The sequence below is a fragment of the Pristis pectinata genome, chromosome 17 (assembly GCF_009764475.1).
Source record: "Pristis pectinata isolate sPriPec2 chromosome 17, sPriPec2.1.pri, whole genome shotgun sequence".
Taxonomy (NCBI): Eukaryota; Metazoa; Chordata; class Chondrichthyes; order Rhinopristiformes; family Pristidae; genus Pristis; species Pristis pectinata.
Window position 1 is genome coordinate 1988764 of NC_067421.1, and position 19028 is coordinate 2007791.

General features: G+C 49.6%; 1 long non-coding RNA gene across 1 annotated transcript; it reads left to right on the forward strand.

Annotated features, from left to right (window-relative positions):
• The first annotated feature begins 1695 nt into the window (after positions 1-1695).
• Positions 1696-8479, forward strand: LOC127579508 (uncharacterized). Its single transcript, XR_007957678.1, has 3 exons — positions 1696-1868; positions 7363-7528; positions 7676-8479. It is a non-coding gene; the product is annotated as an uncharacterized LOC127579508 (long non-coding RNA).
• The last annotated feature ends 10549 nt before the right edge of the window (positions 8480-19028 follow it).

Below are 19028 nucleotides of genomic sequence, written 5' to 3' on the forward strand. Positions count from 1 at the left end.
GGAGCGAGCGGGAGGTGGTGTCTGCGGGGATAACGCCCCCTCGGCGGGTTTTCCTCCGCTATTGGTTATAACCAGTGATTGACGTCCCCTCGCACCAATGGGAACAGGATTGCTCGACCTCCTCTGTTGACAGTTGGAGGGCCAGGTGGCGGTTGGTGGGCGCGCGCTCGGCCGTTAAACCGTCTCCGCGCGAGCCGGGCAGCGCGTGTGACGTCACATGTATGTGGGGAGCCGTGTGTGACGTCAGACGTGGGTGGCCAGCGCTTTGTTTTCAAAACATTTAGTCGACATTTCCACTGATTTTAGGTGGACAACGAAGGAAACTTCAAGGGTTCACCACTGAATTCAGTGTGGGGTGATTTAAAGTCCCCCTGAAGAACTACTGTCTACCAAGCTGTGCCGTGTTATCGGTGGACTGGGCAGTGTGTGGTTTGTCTCGGGCTGGCTCACAAATCCCCAAATGTGTCTGGGGAGGACTTTCCAGGACGGTCTGGGCTGTGGCGGCTTTGGTCAGTGCAGGGTCTCGTTAGTCAGTATATACTGATAGACACTGACATGGTTGGACAAAGAAGGAAAATAACAGTGTTTCACCACTGAATTCAGTGTTGTGTGAGTGTAACGGCACACTGATGTCAATGATAAATGCCAGAGAAGTCCACCCAAAGTTAATTAGTAAAGAGCTGCAGTCGCTGCAGTGTTTTATGTCTCCCAGTAAACTAAACACCCTGACAATGTGAACCCTGAACATCCTTCCTCTGACAGGCAGTTGTTGGCTGAATCAGTGAAACAGCTAATTGCTGAGGGGAATAATGTGTGATGGTCATTGACGTGGCGGAGGTTGGGTACCCAGTGAAGGGGCCGAAAGGCTGGTCCCGCTGCATTGTCCCTTCGGTCATCCGCTCACTGGTGGCGCTGTGGGGAACTCCGGCAAAGCGCAAGCGTGGACCTGGTCCTCCAGACATTCCCGGCGGTCTCCTGTTCGGTCAGCGGTGAGGAGGGGGCCGGTTTCGGGTTTATGTAAATCGGGGGGGTTCGGAGTGGAAGTGGGCCGGGCCGGTGCCCGGGGAGTGGGACCGGGCCGGGCCGGTGCCCAGGGAGTGGGACCGAGCTCCACTGGGCAGGGCTGTAACATGTGTCTGGATGGGATCCGTTCGTTGTGATTTCGAGGGCGGGGGTGTTGGGAGGGTTCTGTGTGGGTGTAGGGGGGACGCCTGCGTGGTTGCGGGGGGTGGGCTGGGGACGTCTGGGTGTATGCGGGCGATGGGGGAGGCTGGGATGACTGCGGGGATGGTGAATGATATGGGGACGCGTGAGTACTTGCTGAGTGAGTGAGGACCACCTGCCTGGGGATGGGGGAACGCATGCCTGGGTGCCGGGAGGGAGAGGCCTGCGTGGGGTGGGGTGAGTGAATATCTGGGGGTGTGGGAGCGTGAGTGGCGTGGAGGGGAGCACCTGCGTGGGCGCAGAGGGTCAGTGGGGGTGTGGCGCTTGCGTGGGCTCAGACAGTAGGGGTCTGATTAAGTGGATACAGTAGACGGTGCGCGACCCCGGGGGTTTGTCCCGTGGGATGGGACGGTGCGCCACCCCGGGGAGGGTGGGTCCCGGGAGACAGGCCGGTGCGCGACCTGGGGAGGGTGGGTCCGAAAGTAAATTCTGTAAACAAGGGAGGATCTGCTCCATTGGACCAGACAGTATGTGTGTCATTTCTAAATGTAAACTTTCCCTTTTCATCCTAATTATTTCCAACCCTCCTGTTAACGTTCTGTTTGTTACAAAGCACCAGAATTTTGGAGCACCTGTCACTGGTATGGCTGAGAGTGCAAATGGGGAAGGGGACGCAGTGACCTCTGCATCAGACATGGACACGGGTTTGTACAGCCTTCTGTGAGATATAAATGTCCTGACAGTGGGTTCAGATCTGGTGTGAATACCTGGAGTTCACAAAGGAAAAGGGAAAGGGATGAGGAGAGGGAGTTAACATCTCCAGGAGAAGCACGGTACTGGTGGAGGGACATAGGGACTGTTCAATAAATCATCTTGGTTGGGCTTTTGTGATCTGCTCAAATACAGTGAGTGAGGAGAACGGCTTGCTGAGGAAGAGAGTGAGCCGGGAAGCAGGAGGATTCCCAGGGGTGAGCAGCTCAGACACAGTGACTGGACAGCGACAGTGATGGAGTTTCCTGTGTCACTGGTATAAGCAGGCTTCTCAAGTGATCTTCTCCTCCACATCTCATTATAGGAAGGATGTGGAGGCATTGGAAAGGGTGCTGAGGAGATTTACCAGGATGCTGCGGGGATTAGAGTGCCTGGATTATGAGGAGAGACTAAAGGAGCTAGGGTTTCTCTCATTAGAGAGAAAGAGGATGGGAGAAATGATAGAGGTATACAAAATATTAGAAGGGATAGATAGAGTGGACAGCCAACACCTCTTTCCCAGGGCACCAATGCTCAATACAAGAGGGCATGGCTTTAAAGTAATGGATGGGAAGTTCAATAGAGATATCAGAGGGAGGTTTTTCACCCAGAGAGTGGTTGGTGCATGGAATGCGCTGCCTGGGGTGGTGGCGGAGGCTGATACGTTGGTCAAGTTCAAGAGATTGTTAGATAAGCGTACTGAAGAATTTAAGATAGAGTGATATGTGGGATCAAGGGGTTAGATAGTCTCAGGAGTGGTTTGAAGTTCGGCACAACATGGTGGGCCGAAGGGCCTGTATTGTGCTGTATTGTTCTATGGTTCAAGTGGGCAGTTTGTGTGGAGATGTAGCCTCCCTGGAGCCTCCACTGGAACCTTCAATCTGAATCTAAAGACCATTCCTCAGGTATTTTACATGTCAGAAGCAGGAGAGATGTGATCTCGAGTGCAGAGTGCAGTGGTTGGGTCTGCATCAGAATCTCAGTGAGATGGTTCAAGTTGCAGTGCTTGTGGATGTGAACACAGTGTTGAGGGCCAGATTTAATCATTGATTCTGACACAGTGAGAGGTGCACGTTTGAAAACAGAAACTGACATTGATGGAAGAGGGCACAGGAGCTTCACCGATTGCCAGCTGTTCAGCAGAAGTTGCCAAACTCTGTGTGATACCTGGACAGGAACAGATATAAGCAATGGGGACAAAGGGGTACAGCCTCGTTTATTTCAAGTTAAGAGGGGTGTAGAGTTTTGAACCAAATGGTTTGCGGTGCCACCGTCGTTAGTTTAGCACGTCCAGAGTCGGAGATAGTACAGCACGGAAACAGACCTTTGGCCTGCCGTGCCTATTCTGCCCATCGACTCGCTGTCTGTACTGGTCCCATTTATCAGCACTTGGTTCATCGCCAACTGTATCTTGGCAATTTCAATGCTCATCCACTTCTTAAATGTGGTGAAAGTAGCTGCCTCCCCCACCACCTTGGGCAGTGTGTTCCAGGTATCTGAATGATAAACCGTTCCGCCTATCCCTGTGAACCTCTCACTCCTCTGCTTAAATCTATGCCCCCTGGTATTAGACACCTCTGCCCTCGGTATGTAGTCTGTATGGATTCAGTAAGGCCTTTGACAGGGTTCCACATGGTCAGCTGATGTGGAAAGCTCACATGGGATCCAGAGAGAGCTGGCAAATTGGATGCACGGTTGGCTTGCTTGAGGGAAGCAGAGCTGATGGTGGAAGGTTGTTTATTGGACTGGACACCCTTGACTAGTGGTGTTCCCCAGGGGACGGTGCTGGGCCAATTGCTAGTTGTCATCGATATCAGTAACTGGGGTGAGAATATACCAGCCATGGTCAGTAAGTTTCCAGATGACACTGAAATCGGTGGTGCTGTAGACAGTGAAGATGATCATCAAGATTTATACAGCGATCTCCATCAGATGGGGAAGTGGGTTGTGGAACGGCAAATGGAGGTTAATTCAGATATGTGGGAGGTGTTGCCTCTTGGGAAGACAAATCAGGCTTGGACATTCACAGTCCATGGTAGGGCCCTGGGGAGTGTTGTACAACAGAGAGACCCAGGAGTAAAAGTACATGGATCCCTGAAAGTGGCGTCACAGGTAGACAGGGTGGTGAAGAAGGCATTTGGCAGGCTGGCCTTCATCAGTCAGGGCACTGCGCATAGAAGCTGGGCTGCAATGTTGCAGTTGTACAGGAGTTGGTGAGGCTGTATTTAGAATATTGTGTTTGGTTTTGGGCACCCTGCGAGAGCTAAAATGTTGTTATGCTGGAAGGAGTGATGGGGATGTCGCCGAGACTCGAGGGACTGAGTTACGGAGAGAGGTCGAGCAGCTTGGGACTGTTCACAATGGAGAATAGGAGAATGAGGGGTGAATCATTGAGGTGCATAAAATCATGAGGGGCATAGATAAGGTGATGCGCACAATATTTACCCGGTGGTGGTGAATCGAGAACTGGAAGATATAGGTTTAAAATGAGAGAGGAGGGATTTAATAGGAACCTGAGGGGCAAATTGTTCATGAAGATGGTGGTCAGTATATGGAATTAGCTGGCGGGGAAGTAGTTGAGGCAGGTACATTAACAATTAAAAGTTACTTGGGCACTACATGGATAGGAAAGTTTGAGAAGGATATGAGCCAAATGCAGGCAAATGGGAAAAGCTTAGATGAGAATCTTGGTCAGCATGGACCAGTTGGGTCGAAGGGCCCATTTCTATGCTGTATGATTCTGACACTATGACCAGTTTACTTTCCCCGTCTGTGCCTCCCATAACTTTGTGCCCCTCTGTCATGTCTTCCATTGGTCTCCTCTGCTCCAAGGACAACAAGACCAGCCCATCTCATAACTGAAACATTTTATCCCAGGCGATATCCTGGTGAAAAACCAAAGATACTGCAGGTGCTGGAAATGTAAAGCACAGAAAAATGCTGTAAATATTCAGCAGGTCAGACCACATTTGTGGGAAGTGAAAGAGTTAATGTTTCAAGTTGAAGACCCTTTCTCAGGACTGGAGCATGTTCTCTGCACCCTCCCCAGTGCATGCACTTCCTTCCTATTGTGTGGTAATAGGAACTGCACGCGCTGTTGTACATGTAGCCTCATCGGCATTTTGTAAAGTTGTACCAAGATATGCTTCACCCGTATTTTATGCCCCACCTAATGAACGCTCACATACTGTCTGCTTCCTTCAGCCACCGTCTCCCTGTGCTGCCAACGTCAGCGATCTTTGGATTCATAGACCAAGTTTTCTGTGTTCCTCAGTACTCCCTGGACCTCGATCATTCCTGGTGTATGTCCTGCCCTCAGATGACCATCCCCCACAGTGCTTCACCGCACACTTATCAGGGTTATATTTAATCTGCCACTGCTCTGCACAACAACTCAAATAACCATCCCCAAATACTGGTTCAATCCAGCCAGGTCTGTTGGAACACTTGGTCAAGTAATTGAAATAATTTTGGCACCTAATTGCGAAGGCTAATGTCAGTAATATTGGGAGTGAAACTGTTGGATTATCCTGATGAGTCAGCTGGGCTAATCAAATTTTGGAATGGAAATCTGGCCCTTTCACACAGCTTGCCGCTGAGGCCAATTGTCAGTCGTCCAGGGATCGCCTCTCACTGAATTAAAAATCTCTTTGCCTTTGTTGATATAGATTAATATGGGTTTGTGTGTCCTTATCTTAGAGAGAGGAGAAGGAAAAGCCAGTGCTCCTTAGAACTGTGACTCAGTGGAGATGAGGGGAGGGGAAGGACTTGGTGAAGTATTGGTGGTGCATTACATCTGGTTTAGTCTGTGGATGGTTGCAGTAAGTGTGTTGGATAGTGAAAGGAGAATATGTGTCCACAGCAGGAACCGCAGAGAATTTTACACTGTGATTATAAAGTAGTTTCTAGCCCCACCGATGATGCACGCTGGCCTTGTAAACCAAAAGTAGATTGGAGTCAATGTTTCATATCCACATGATGGTGCTGTGGAAGTGAAGGCACCAAAAGTCATGTTAAAGTTGGGAGGATTTACCACTTGTTCACAGGATGTGGGTGTCTCTGGGAAACAGGTGAAGTAATCACTAATTGTGTAGTAGCGGCATGTCAGCCACTGGAGGTAATGACATTTTATTCCAGATTATTTCATCATTTGATTATTTAGCTGAATTTAAATTCCCAGCTGCCACGATCGAGACCACTGTGTACCTGGAGATCAGTGGTCTCCATCTGCTGTGGCACTTTGCTGAACTGGGTAATTCCATGTGGTATCAGTGAACGTTGCGGGACACACGAGAGTATCCAGGAGAGCGGGAATGGGTCTACTGCACACAGGGTGGGATGGACATACCTGATACACCTCTGTTGATCTGACTGTGGATCAGTTGGACAGGCCACACGTGCTGTCAGGTTATGTTTGGTGATGTGACTCTGTCGCTCAGTATCGGAGGGAATGATGCCTCCCTGACAGGGAGTCAACATTGGGTTTGCGTTTCTCCATTTCCTTTTGTAGATCAGAACATTGCAGTCACTGAGCATGGGGCATATTTGGACAGTTATGGATTCATCAAGGGAGATGAAACAGTGTGTGAGCAGAGGAGGATGGAGATCAGGCAGTTTGTGACCCAGGGATGGGTGGTGTATGGGGAGGGTAGGATGAGGAGTTGGACAGCGTGTGATCTGGAGAAGAATGGCCCCAGGAATATCAGACAATGTGTGACCAAGGGATGGGTGGTGCATGGAGAAGAGGAGGGGTTGGAGTAGAGTCAGACAGTGTGTGAGCCAGCGATATAGAAGGTGTATGGGGAGGGGGTGGTGTTGATGGGATGCGGAGTTGGGCAGTGTGTTACCCAAGGATGGATGGTGTATTTGGGTTAGGGGGGGGTGGAGAATGAAGAGTTTGCAGTGTGTGATCTGCGGACGAATGGCCCAAGGAGAGCTGGACTTTGTGACCCAGGGGAGGGTGATGTATGGGGAGGAGGTGGTGGAGGGAGAGTCAGACAGTGTGTGACCCAGGGGAGGGTGGTGTATGGGGAGGCTGAGGGGTGGGGGGAGAGTCAGGCAGTGTGTGACTCAGGAGGTTTTGCATGTGGATGGCAATCCCAGTAGCATTTGCCTGCATCACCTGCAGTCAAGCTATGAAGACCCCCTGGCCATGAGTGCATTCACCGACTTGCAATGTGTAATCAGCGTTACTGTGTCTCCCTCACTCATGTTTTCACCGACTGTGCAATGTCTAATCAGCGTGACTGTGTCTCCCTCACTCATGTTTTCTGTGTGTGGGTGTGTTCACTCACATGCTATCAAGATGATCACTGGTCAGGTCTCAAGGATGCCGAACTAGAGATTTTCAACCTGTGGGATCAGTAATTCTGTTATTGATAAACCCTGGGGATTTGCACTGTCTCCTGTATCTCTGTGTCCTTCACCCTCACACTCTCTCATCTACAGGCTGAGCGATCTGGGTCTCACAGATTCTTACATCAAGGATCTCACCTCCACTCTCGATATACCATTCACTGAGGGTGCTGGACCTGGGGAAATAATCCTTCACAGACCGATCTGTCCCCGCTCTCTGCCACCTCGTACTGACCCTCCCGAGTCTGGAGCTGATCACGTGAGTGTTAATGGGATTCATGATCAGTCGGCCCACGGGCTGTCCTGGTGATATTTGTCCCCAAGTGTTGCTGTTAACCCCAGTGCCCTGTTACTGACCCTGTTGTACAATCTGTTTATTTCCTCTTTATTCTTCAACCTGTTTCAGGCTGCGGGAGAATCATTTCAGTTCAAGTGGAGAGAATCAGCTGAAGTCACTGCGGGGAACCAGACCCGGACTGAGTGTGTCCCAGTGAACATCTCGCTGTAGGAAAATCACCGGCCTCTGGATGGGAACACTTCTGGCCGACGGCCGCCCTCCACTTTAAATGGCTGCGCCCCGTATTTAACACCGAACAGCTGTACCGGTTCCCAGCTCGAGCTGAGGTGGCTGTGGTATCAGGGGCGGTCCTGCTGCCCCGTGTCTCAGCGGTCAATCCATTTGAACCTGGGGAACTGCACCGACAGGAAGGGCCCAGGGTGGGGCTCATTCTGGGACAGAAGTAATGGCATTCAGTGTCCTGCGGTGGAGCTTAGACTGGGACACCAGTAATGGCATTCACTGGCATGGGTGGGGCTTAGTCTGGGACACCAGTGATGGCGTTCAGTGTCCGGGCTGGGGCTCAGTCTCGGCCACCAGTGATGGCATTCTGTGTCCCGGGAGTGGGACTATCTGGGGAGAGAGCGATTTTGGCCATGTTGCTGAGGCTGTTGCGGCTGGAATTTTCCCTCGAGTCCCTGCTGCAGCCTGTTGATATCATGGTAACTTGTCAAATATCTCAGTCGTTGTCCCTGGATCTGCAGTGATCTTGGACGCTGCACTGAAGCGTGATTTCATAATCAGCGGTCACCCGGATGTTTCTCCCACATTCCAAAGACGTACAGGTTAGGAAGTTATGGGCATGTTATGTTGGTGCCGGAAGAGTGGCGACACTTTCGGGCTACCCCCCAAAATCACGACACAAAAGATGTATTTCACTGTGTGTTTCGATGTATATGTGACTAATAAAGATCTGATCTGATCTGATCATAACTTATCTTATCGTATCTTATCTTATCTTATCTTATCTTATCTTATCTTATCTTATCTTATCTTATCTTATCGTAAATGGGACGGATTATTTAACCTGCTATTCCTCGTGTGCTAATTGTCTGGTTGTAACTGAACAGTGAACTGATTATTTTGATTTTGCTCACAAATTAAAAAGTCCCTCTGTATTTAGGTTACATTTCCGATGGTGAAATCTATAAAGGGTTGTCAGTTCCCGACGTGCTGTTTGACATCTGATGATTTGAGGGTGGGATGTGCCGACGCACCGACTGCTGCAGTTTGTCTGGGTCTGGCTGCTGGAAACAGTGAGCCTGTGGGGAAACGTCGTCAGCCTGTGGGGATCCGGCCTGAGGCTCCCAGCTCTGATGTTCAGACTGTCTCCGAGTGCCAGATTTCCCGGGTGAATAGTTTTTCTCCGTCTCCCCCACTTGATCCCTCTGATAGTCTGAAACCTCCATCGGATCACACTTCAACTTTCCACATCCTGGGTGGTAATCTCTGCACATAATGTGACCCCGGAGTCCGGGGATCATTCTGGTCAATCCACACTGAGACTGTATTCTCTCTCCCCTGGTGTGGGTCTGTGCACTTCTCCCTGTGCTCCCAGGACAGGCAGACCATGGCTTTGTATTGTTGAAGCAGAGTCCCTGAGACATGGAGAGTGGGGTCCCTCGGCCTTGCTGATTGATTTCTGTAACTGCCCAGGACCTTTACAGAATCGATGTACACGGACATCCAAGTCACTTTAACAGCTGGAATAACCAAAAGTTCCATTGGTTGGGAAGTGTGATCCAGGTTTGTTGTGGGGAACTCTCGGGGAGCAGCCCCACTGATACACTCAGAAGGTTGGAAGTATCTGTGGATAGAGAAAGAGTTAACCTCCTGGGTTGAAGGCATTTCCTCAGATTTGGAAACGCTGTTACTTGTTAGTTTTAAGTTGCAAAGACTATGTAGCTGGTGATCAATGGGACTACAAAATGATAATGGTTCGGTGAGGCAAGAGTTGCCGCGGATATAGGTAGTGAAAGTCGTCCGGTTGATGGGTTAAGGGGCAATTAGAGGGTAATAACAACAACAAACTGGGTTAAAGTGATATCAGTTGCAGGGCTGCATTTCACATGACACTGCGCTGTGAAAGTTGAGTTTTCCCCACGAATTGTCTCCGATTACACATGAGGAGATCTCCCACGGCACAGAAAGTGGGACCTGGAATTCGTGGCATGTGACCCATCCATTCTGTTTCAGAGACATTTTCTGTCATGCCGGAATGTAAATTCCCGGACTACTGCTTGTGATTCGGTTACCACCGACACTGGGTGTAATCTGACTGCACCGTTTCGTGTCCAGTCTGCTGAAGTGTTCGGTTTCAGGACCAGGAGTTGAACGAGCATTGAGTTGATCTCAGAGCCGACTAAGCAGAGTGACGCAGGGCGATTGTTGATCCCTGCTCAGAACTTGGAACATCATCCTGTGGGGGCCGTGGATCGAGCTCAGCACCATCCGGTTCCAACATTAGAGGATCCTCAGAGAGAAAGGTTGTCCCTGGTTACTGTGGACGGTGACTGATATTAATGACTGTCAGATTGTGGTAAAATACGGATTTTAGCGAGAGAATAGAACGGTAACTGGATACTGGTAGTGATACACCCTTCATTAAATCGGATAAAATCGGGAAGCTACTCCATTCAGTACAGTTGGAAACGGGGTTCGAGGTCGTTTAAACTATACCGCGCTGATAACATCTCTCAGACTGACAGCGTCAACTGAATTGAACTCCGGGCACGGCCCTGTCACCCCTTTCTATATGGAAAAACATCCTTGGTAAAACAACGGGAAGAGGACGGTGGGATTTCAGCAAGGAATGTAGCAGACAGAAGTGTTAAAGATTGTTTCAAACTTCATATTGGTGTTACTGTACTTGTTTGTATATGAAGGGGTTAAATGTATTTTTAAACCAACTTTGTTCCGTTGAAGGTGATCATGGATTGTGGAACCGGTTGGATCTGGTTTCAGCGCCACAGCCGCTCCCTGTTCTGATAACTGTGGAATCCGTCCTGTCGACAAGGAGCTGTTGGCACACAGTCACTGAGCTCTCATTCTCACAGAACAACCCGCAGCTCCCAGATAAACCAATGATGGCGCACCTGATTATTCGCAGTGAACCAACAAGGAAGTAACTTGGAAATATACACACAGGTGGCCTATTGATGAAATTAAGGTAAGGATAATGAGGCATATTATATGTATTTCTGACTTTTCATTCAAACCAAACCTCCTCATTTGGTGAAGAATCTTCCCTCAGTCTGAGCCCCCCTCAGAGCTCCGGCGACGTTCACCGAGTGCGGGCTCACACGGTCTAAAACTGTCGATTTACCCAAAGGATTGCCTGGTTAAAGATCACTCCGTGTAAAATGAAGCAGGAAACGAGCTCTGCGGAGTTCCTCCCCTCTGGGGTCAAATGGATCTTTCCTCCCTCACTTGGATTGTCTGTTTCGGCCAATTCAGCCTCAAAGGGTGTAATAATGTTTGAAGCCGAGTGGTCCCGGCAAAACCCACACTGGACATCGGAGAGCAGCTTATTATTGACAGGACTGTCAACGACACCTTCAATCACTTTGCACTCCATCCATTTCGGAGATAGTTTGGCTTTAGTTAGATCAGATGGCTGCTGCTAGTTGCTCGCTGGACATACCTGGACAATTGTCCATATTAGGTGGGATCTAAGAGTAGCTTGTCTATAGCACACAGCTGCGGTTCAACTCCAGTAGCCTTCTTCAACACGATGTTCCCAGTCTTTTCTTGGGATAATACGGGATGAACCAAGGCGGCTCCAGGCTGCCTTCTGCCATGACGGGGATCTCAGCAGGAAGACCAGTTCATCCGAACGTGCTGGAGCATATTCCGGAATTGCATTTACTATTTTGCAGTCTGAAGGGGTAATGCCAACTGAGCACCGCGAAGGGCCAGTGTTGACCTGAGAGGCCTCCAAATTCTGGGGGAACCAATGGGTGGAAATGCATCTCTTTGAGACGGACTATGCGAGGGAGAACCGCACTGTGCAACGGGCATTGCCCATCAGCTGCTGCACTGTGGGATACTCTGGTCCCAGGAAGTGCCACACCGTGGGAGGTGCTTTACTGTGTGAGCTCCCTCTTCTCCACATCACGTGTCTCCCAGTGCACTGATGGACGGAGCATTCCCCTTGGTTGGAACGTAAGTGTTGATGCATTAATTTTCTTTATTGTTCCAGCAGGTCCGAGCCGTTGACAGTGGATGTTACTCAAACCACAATGTGGCAACCGGTTCCTCAAGGGTGGGATCCTCCTGCTTCTCATTCTTTGTCTGATCCTGATGATTCTGTGGAGCAGAGATCGGAGCCGCAGCAGCGTCCAGCCCCGATCTCCATCGCAGTTCAACGACACCTCCTTCCAGAAGCAGCCCGTCAGGCGGTGTGACAACAGCTCTCCCTTGCTCGTCCTGCTGGTCACCAGCTACCCCGATCAGTTCGAGACTCGCTCGGCCATCCGCCAGACCTGGGGGAGCGAGCGACGGGTTGGTGAAGCCAGGTCGGTCACCTATTTCCTGTTGGGACACGGGCGAGAGCGACAGGAGTTGATCCGGCGGGAGGGCGCTGTGCACCGGGTCATCATCCAGGGAGATTTCGAGGACAGAGCCACAACCTGACCCTCAAGGTGCTACTGGGTCTGTAGTGGCTCTGACGCTCCTGTGCCTCCGCCTCTTTCGTGATGAAGACCGATTCTGACATGTTCGTTAACACCGAATATTTGATGAAACACCTGTCCCGGGACATACGCAGTAACTTCTACACTGCGTTAATTGTGAAAGGCGCCAGACCTTTCCGCGACACATACAGCAAGTGGTACGTCAGCAAGGAGGAGTACCCGGGGAGGTGTACCCACCCTACTGTTCTGACATCAGGTACGTCCTCTCCACTGAGCTGGCCTGCCGTATGTGGAACATCTCCGGGACAGCGCCTTTGCTCAAACTCGAGGATGTTTACGTGGGGCTACGCGTAGTGGAGCTGAAAGTGGAACCGATGGAAATCCATACCCGAGCTGTATTCTTCGGCGACAAGGTTGCCTTCTCCACCTGCTCCTATCGACAGCTTGTCACCTCTCACGGGGTCAGAAGCTCTGAGCTGCAGAAATACTGGAGGGAACTGCAGGACTTGGCCGCTGAGAAATGCCCCTGAGTGCCACATTCTTCTTTTCGCCCCATCAGAAGGCAGGGGAGCTATTTAGCACCGGTGAGAGTGGGGGAAGCGGGTAGCTGGATGGGAGAGGGAGGGGAAGAGGGGGATGAGAAGGGGAGGGCGAATTGGGTGAAATGGGTGGGATAATGGCACGACATCGCTGGGAATGAAAGCAAGAGAAAGGGCGATAGGAAGGGCGGGGAGGGGAGAGGGGAACATGGGCGAGGGGAGAAGAGGGAGAGCCGGTGGACGGATAGGGTTGGCAGAGAAATGGGGGGAGATGCATGGGGAGGGAAAGAGAGAGCGTGAGATAGAGATGGGTGGAGAGAGAGAGATGGTCAGAGAGGGACGAGAGAAAGCATGGGGAGGAGAGGGAAAAGGGTGGTCAAGGAGGATAGAGAAGCGGATGCTTGGCAAGTTTGACGGGGGTGTAGAGGTATAGGGAAGAAAATAGTGAGAGGTTTGTAAAGGGAGTGGAGAAGCGATGGGATGCGCGGTGTGGGGCGAAGATGAGGAGACGAAAGAGTGACCTTGGATTAGAGAGAAGAGGGCTAGAGATACAGTGACAAACCAAGAGAAAGAGCGAGAGAGCGAGGGAGAAAGAGACATAGAGAGAGGGAGAGAGAGAGAGAGAGATTGGGAGCTAGGCAGCAGAGAGTTAGGATGAAGTAGATTCGGTGGGCCAGGGACCACCTGCCAGAGGAGAGTGATGGGAGGGAGAGAGTAAGTGAAAGAGAGGATTAGAGCAGAATCGTGGAGGAAAATGGCGAGAAACGGGATCAGAAATGGGAACAGCCGCGAATAACAGAGGGTGGGAATTAGAGGGAGAATAGATGGGGTGGGTGAGGGGATGGTAGAGTTAGGAGCAATGGCTGAGACAATCGGGGAGAAAAGTGTGTGAAACTGGGGGAACAAGAGATAGAGAGGACGGGAAGGAGTGGGCAAAGTCTTGCAGAAGGGAGACGGCAAGTGAGAGAAGGAAAGAGGGAAGCAGGTGGGAGAAGAGAGAATCAGAGAGAGAGCGTGAAGGGAGAGCCCAGATATGGAAGAAGAGAGGGACGGAGAGGTGAAAGAGGGGAGGAAGATGAGAGATGGAGAGGTTGGCGAGAGAAAGGATAGGAAAGTTGTGAGAGATGGGAGGAGGCTTTGAAAAACATAAGTAATAAACAGACGGAGAGAGACGTCCGACGAGGGGAAAAGAGAGGAAAGAGTGAGTGTGCAGAGAGGGTGGTTGGAGGCGGAGAGACAGATTGCGGAGACAAGAAGAAAAGGAGTGAGAGAATGTGAGTGGGTATGGAGAAGGGAGAGAGGGGCGGGTGATCAGGGAACGTGTGTAAGATGGGGTTTTCACCTGCATACCCAGGTTTACAGTTGGTCGCGATTCCGCTATCGCCGGTTGTGTAAGGTCCGACAGGGAATCCGTGATGGGCAACAGTCCAGAATTCCTTATTTTGCGCGTTCTATCATTATGTGGGATTGTGTGCTTTCAATGATTTTTATGTTCTGGTTGACATTATAAAGTACCCATCACTCTACCCTATGTTATACGGACTGAAGTCTATGTACTCGGGGTCCTCTAGAGGGTGTCAAATCACCGCCAAACTAACCTCTGGTGACAAAATGACCAGGTCGCTCTTCGCGACTGCAGTGCTCTCGTTACTATGGAAACTATCCCCACCGGAGTTTATCAATTATCCTTTGATGTATTGCCGAGGATTCCGCCACGCTCCTCCTCCCCTTCCTTGACCAAAGATGGCAGGAATTTAGTCTCAATGTCCCCAACCTTTTTACTCTCTGGTAACGTAAACAGCTCTGGATTTGTCTGCATTGGTGAGGCGATGATCAATGGGTTTCATCGCAGTAACGATGTGACCGTCTGCAGATCGAAAGATCTCGGTAGGTGGAACCAGACCTTCTAAAGTCTAAATTTTTAATTTCTTGCACGTTATGGAATTCGGTGGACAGGCAAACCCACAGATGGTTCAGAGAAGGACATCAATAAATGATTAATTTCAGAATCTGCGCTTCTCTCTCTCCTCTGACGCCTGCACGTCACAGACCTCCCGTGCCTATCTCGCAGAATGTTAGAATATTTGGTATTGGTGAAGATGTTTTGATTAGGCATTGACAAAGATCGGTGTTTTGTCCATAATCCATCCTCGTGTGAAACCACGCGCCCCTAATAACGAAGACACAGTCAGTCAAACTTTCCTTGCAAATAAAGAGAGAGAGAGAGCGGAGGAGAGAGAGAGAGACAGACAGACAGACAGAGACAGAGACAGAGACAGAGAGCGGGAGAGAGAGAACGTCAGCTCCGGTTATAGGACAACCCACCCACTCCGGTTATTATCCTTGTGAACTTCGTTCGCACTGCTTGTACTTCGAGCAAATTATTTCGTCATTCAGCAGTTCAAACGTGTGCGCAGCCATCCACTTGTGGTCTCATCAGTAAACAACTGGAACAACATTTACACACTTCCAAGCACCAGACCTTTTGCGATAATAACCAGTATTCATTGTGCCTTCCTAAACACCTGCTACATCAGCCTGTAGACGTTTTGTGATTCCTGCACACAACCATCTCGACCCCTCCGCTCAGTTACAATCTCTCTCCAGTTAGGTAATAGTCTGCCTTTAGATTCCTCTTCTCAAAGTGATCCCTCACACCTTACCACCTTAAACCTCATTTGGCAAGTTTCCGCACCAACTCAACCTATCTATAACCCGTTACAGAGCCCAGATATCCTCATCGCAATATTCCACCCACCTACTTCAGTGACACAGGCAAACTTGGATACCTTGCACTCCGACCCCTTCTGGGGGTCATTGTACAAATCGTAAATCGGTGAGGGACGACAATAGCTCCCTGGGACAGTCCAGTGTTTACATCCTTCCAGCCTGAACAAAGACCTGTTTATACCGACTCTGTATCATTTGGTGTAAACACGTTTCAATCCGTGCAAACGCATTCCTGAAAAGCCACGAGATCTTATCTAGAGCACTAGCCTTGTATGTGGACCTTGTCAAGTGCCTTCTGGAGATCCAGATACACAATATCTGCAGGTTCCCGTCTTTCTATTCTGATGGCAATAGTCTCAGTCAAGCCCAAATCCCAGGGTACAAACGCTACATCTATAAGAGGAGGGAAAGAAGGGAAAATAACTCTACGTCTGAGGTGTCTAAAAAATATGATTATGTTCATAGTGTCACAGAGTGGTGCAGTGTAGGAGCAGCCTTCCGGCCCACCGTGTCTCATGATCCTCATGTCTATCAATACCAACCCCACTTACCTGCATTAATTCTACATTCGTTCATGCTTCTCTCGTTCACGCACCTGTCAAGATGCCCCTTAAACGCTGTTGCTGTTTTGTCTCCATCACCTCCTCTGCAAGCTCATTCCAGAGACCAGCTGCTCTTTGTGTGAACTCTTTATTCTTCGGATCTCCTTTTAAACCTTCTCCCTCTCACACTAAATTAAGACCTGTGGTCTTAGACACCCCTGCAGTGGGAAATAGGCACCGGCCATCTATCCTATCTGTGCCCACCATAATTTTGTCTCCCTTTATCATTTCAGCCTCCTTCCCTCCAGAGAAAGCAGACCTGGCCTATGCAATCTCTCCTGATAGCCGAAGCCCTCCAATCCAGGAACGTCATTGTGAACCGTATCTGCACTCTCTGTCGAGTAATCACGTCCTTGTATTGTGTGATGAGCAGAACTGCACATCATCCTCCAACTGCGTTTGGTACAAATGTAACATGGTGTCCCAAATCTCATACTGAATAACTCGGCCTACGAAGGCAAGCAGGCTATACTACGCCTTCCTCAGCAACATGTCTTCCTGTGTTTCCATTGTCAGCGAGCTACATACTTTTACCCCTTTGTCTCTCACTCAACAGGGGCCTGGCAATCACTGTGTATGTCCTGTCATATTTTAACTCCCCAAAAATGAATCACTTCTCACTAAATCAAGCTAAATTTCAGCTGTCATTCCTTTGCCCACTTTCCCAGTTGATGTAGATTCTGTTGTAACCTTAGACAACCTTCTTCACTGTCCACTACACCACCAATTATGCTGTTTTCTTCAAACTCATTCATTAAGCCATCTATGTTCTCATCCAAATCATTAAAATGCACGACACACAACGGGGAGCCAGCGCCGATCCCTGCGACACACCACCGGTCACAGGCCTCCGATCTGCGAACACCCCTCTACCACTACCTCCAAGAACCAAGCCAATTCTAACCGAAACTGTAACTTTGTTTCTGGTTACACAAGCATTACCTGACCAGCTGAGTGTTTCCAGCATTTTCTACGTTTAGTCCAGATTTCACCAAATATTTTTTTTTAAATTTCTTTTCGAGCAAATTTGTGTGCGAACCATGGAATGAATATAAACGGCCGTAAAGAGGCGGGGGTGGCGAGCAGTGCCGTCACCACTTCCACTTTGATGTTCACGGGTTGCCGAACCTGTTGGTAATATCAACCCAGGCCCCGGAGCAGACATCCACTAGTACGATAAGGTGGTGGATCATTAATCGAGGGAACAACTACTCAAAATGTTAGCATGAGCCCTGACGGCCTCTGATATCCTGACGTCAGTGACCGTGACGTTTTCCTGGATGTCAGATTCATCAGGCAACTCAGATGTCAGTGAATTGATCTCATAAAAAAGCAGTGCGCCAGGCTCGGTTTCCGTCACGGACTATGTAGCCCAGGCAGTGGACCCCAAGGTCCCTCTGTTCCTTCGCACTGCTCAGGGTCACGACATTAACCTTGTCTTCTGCCTTCAAATTCGATCTTCCAAAGTGTATCGCTTTATACTTTTCTGGGTAGAACTCCGTCTGCCCCTCAGCCCAGCTTTGCATCCTATTAATGTCCTGTTGTACCAACAACAACGTTCCACACTGTCCACTGTAAACTTACTAACCCACTCTTACACATCCTCATCCAAGTCATTTCTAAAAATCACAAAGAACAGGGGTCCCAGAACAGTTCCCTACAGGACACCACTGGTCACAGACCTCGACCTTCATCAATGTGCTTTGTCACATCTTCAAATAATTCAATCAGGCTCATGAGGCAAGACCTGCGACTCACAAAGCCATGCTGACTGTCCCTAATAAGCCGATGATTCTCCAAATGCCAATTAATCCTGTCTCCAAGAGACGTCTCAAGCACTTTGCCCACCACTGAAATAAGACTCACTGACCTGTAATTCCCAGAGTTATCTCGACTCCGTTTCTTGAACAAAGGAACAACATTTACCCACTTTAATCATTTGGCACTACTCTTGTGGTCAGTGGTTACCTAAAGATCATCACCAAAGGCGCAGCAATCTCTTCCCTCGAATCCCGTAATAACCTTGGATATATCCCGTCCGGTTCCGGTGACTTATCGATCCTCATGTTTTCCAAAAGTTCCAGCACATCTGCTTTCCTCCCTTCGACAGGTCCTGGTGTATCAGCCTGTCGTAGGCCATCCTCACAAACGTCAAGGTCTCTCTCACTGGTGAATACTGGCTACCTGGATACCTTGTAACTCTCACCTGGCTACCTTGTAACTCTCCAGAGCCCTGACTGATCCTTGCTTTCTAAACGTTAGGTAAGCTTCTTTATTCCTCTTGACAAGATATTCTACGTCCCTTGTCAACCATGGTTCCTTCACTCTACCATTCTTATCCTGGCTCAATGGATCACCAGCTACATCGTCTTTGCAACTTAAAACTAACATGTAAGCATTTCCGAATCTAAGGAAATGCCTTCAACCCGGGAAGTTAACTCTTTCTCTCTCCACAGATACTGCCAACCTTCTGAGTGTATCAGTGGGGATGCTCCCAGAGAGTTCCCCACAACAAACCTGGATCACACTTCCCAACCAATGGAACTGTTGCTTCTTCCAGCTGTTAAAGTGACTTGGATGTCCGTGTACATCGATTCTGTAAAGGTCCTGGGCAGTTACAGAAGTCAATCAGCAAGGCCGAGGGACCCCACACGCCACTTCTCAGGGACTCTGTTTCAGCGTTACAAAGCCATGGTCTACCTGTTCCGGGAGCAAAGGGAGAAGTGTACAGACCCACACCAGGGGAGAGAGAATCCAGTCCCAGTGACAGCAGTGTGGATTGCCCAGAATGATCTTCGGATTCCAGGGTCACATTATGTGTACAGACTACCACCCACGATGTGGAAAGTTGAAGAGTGATCCGATGGAGGTTTCAGAATATCAGAGGGATCAGGTGGAGGAAAGGGAGGGAAACTAT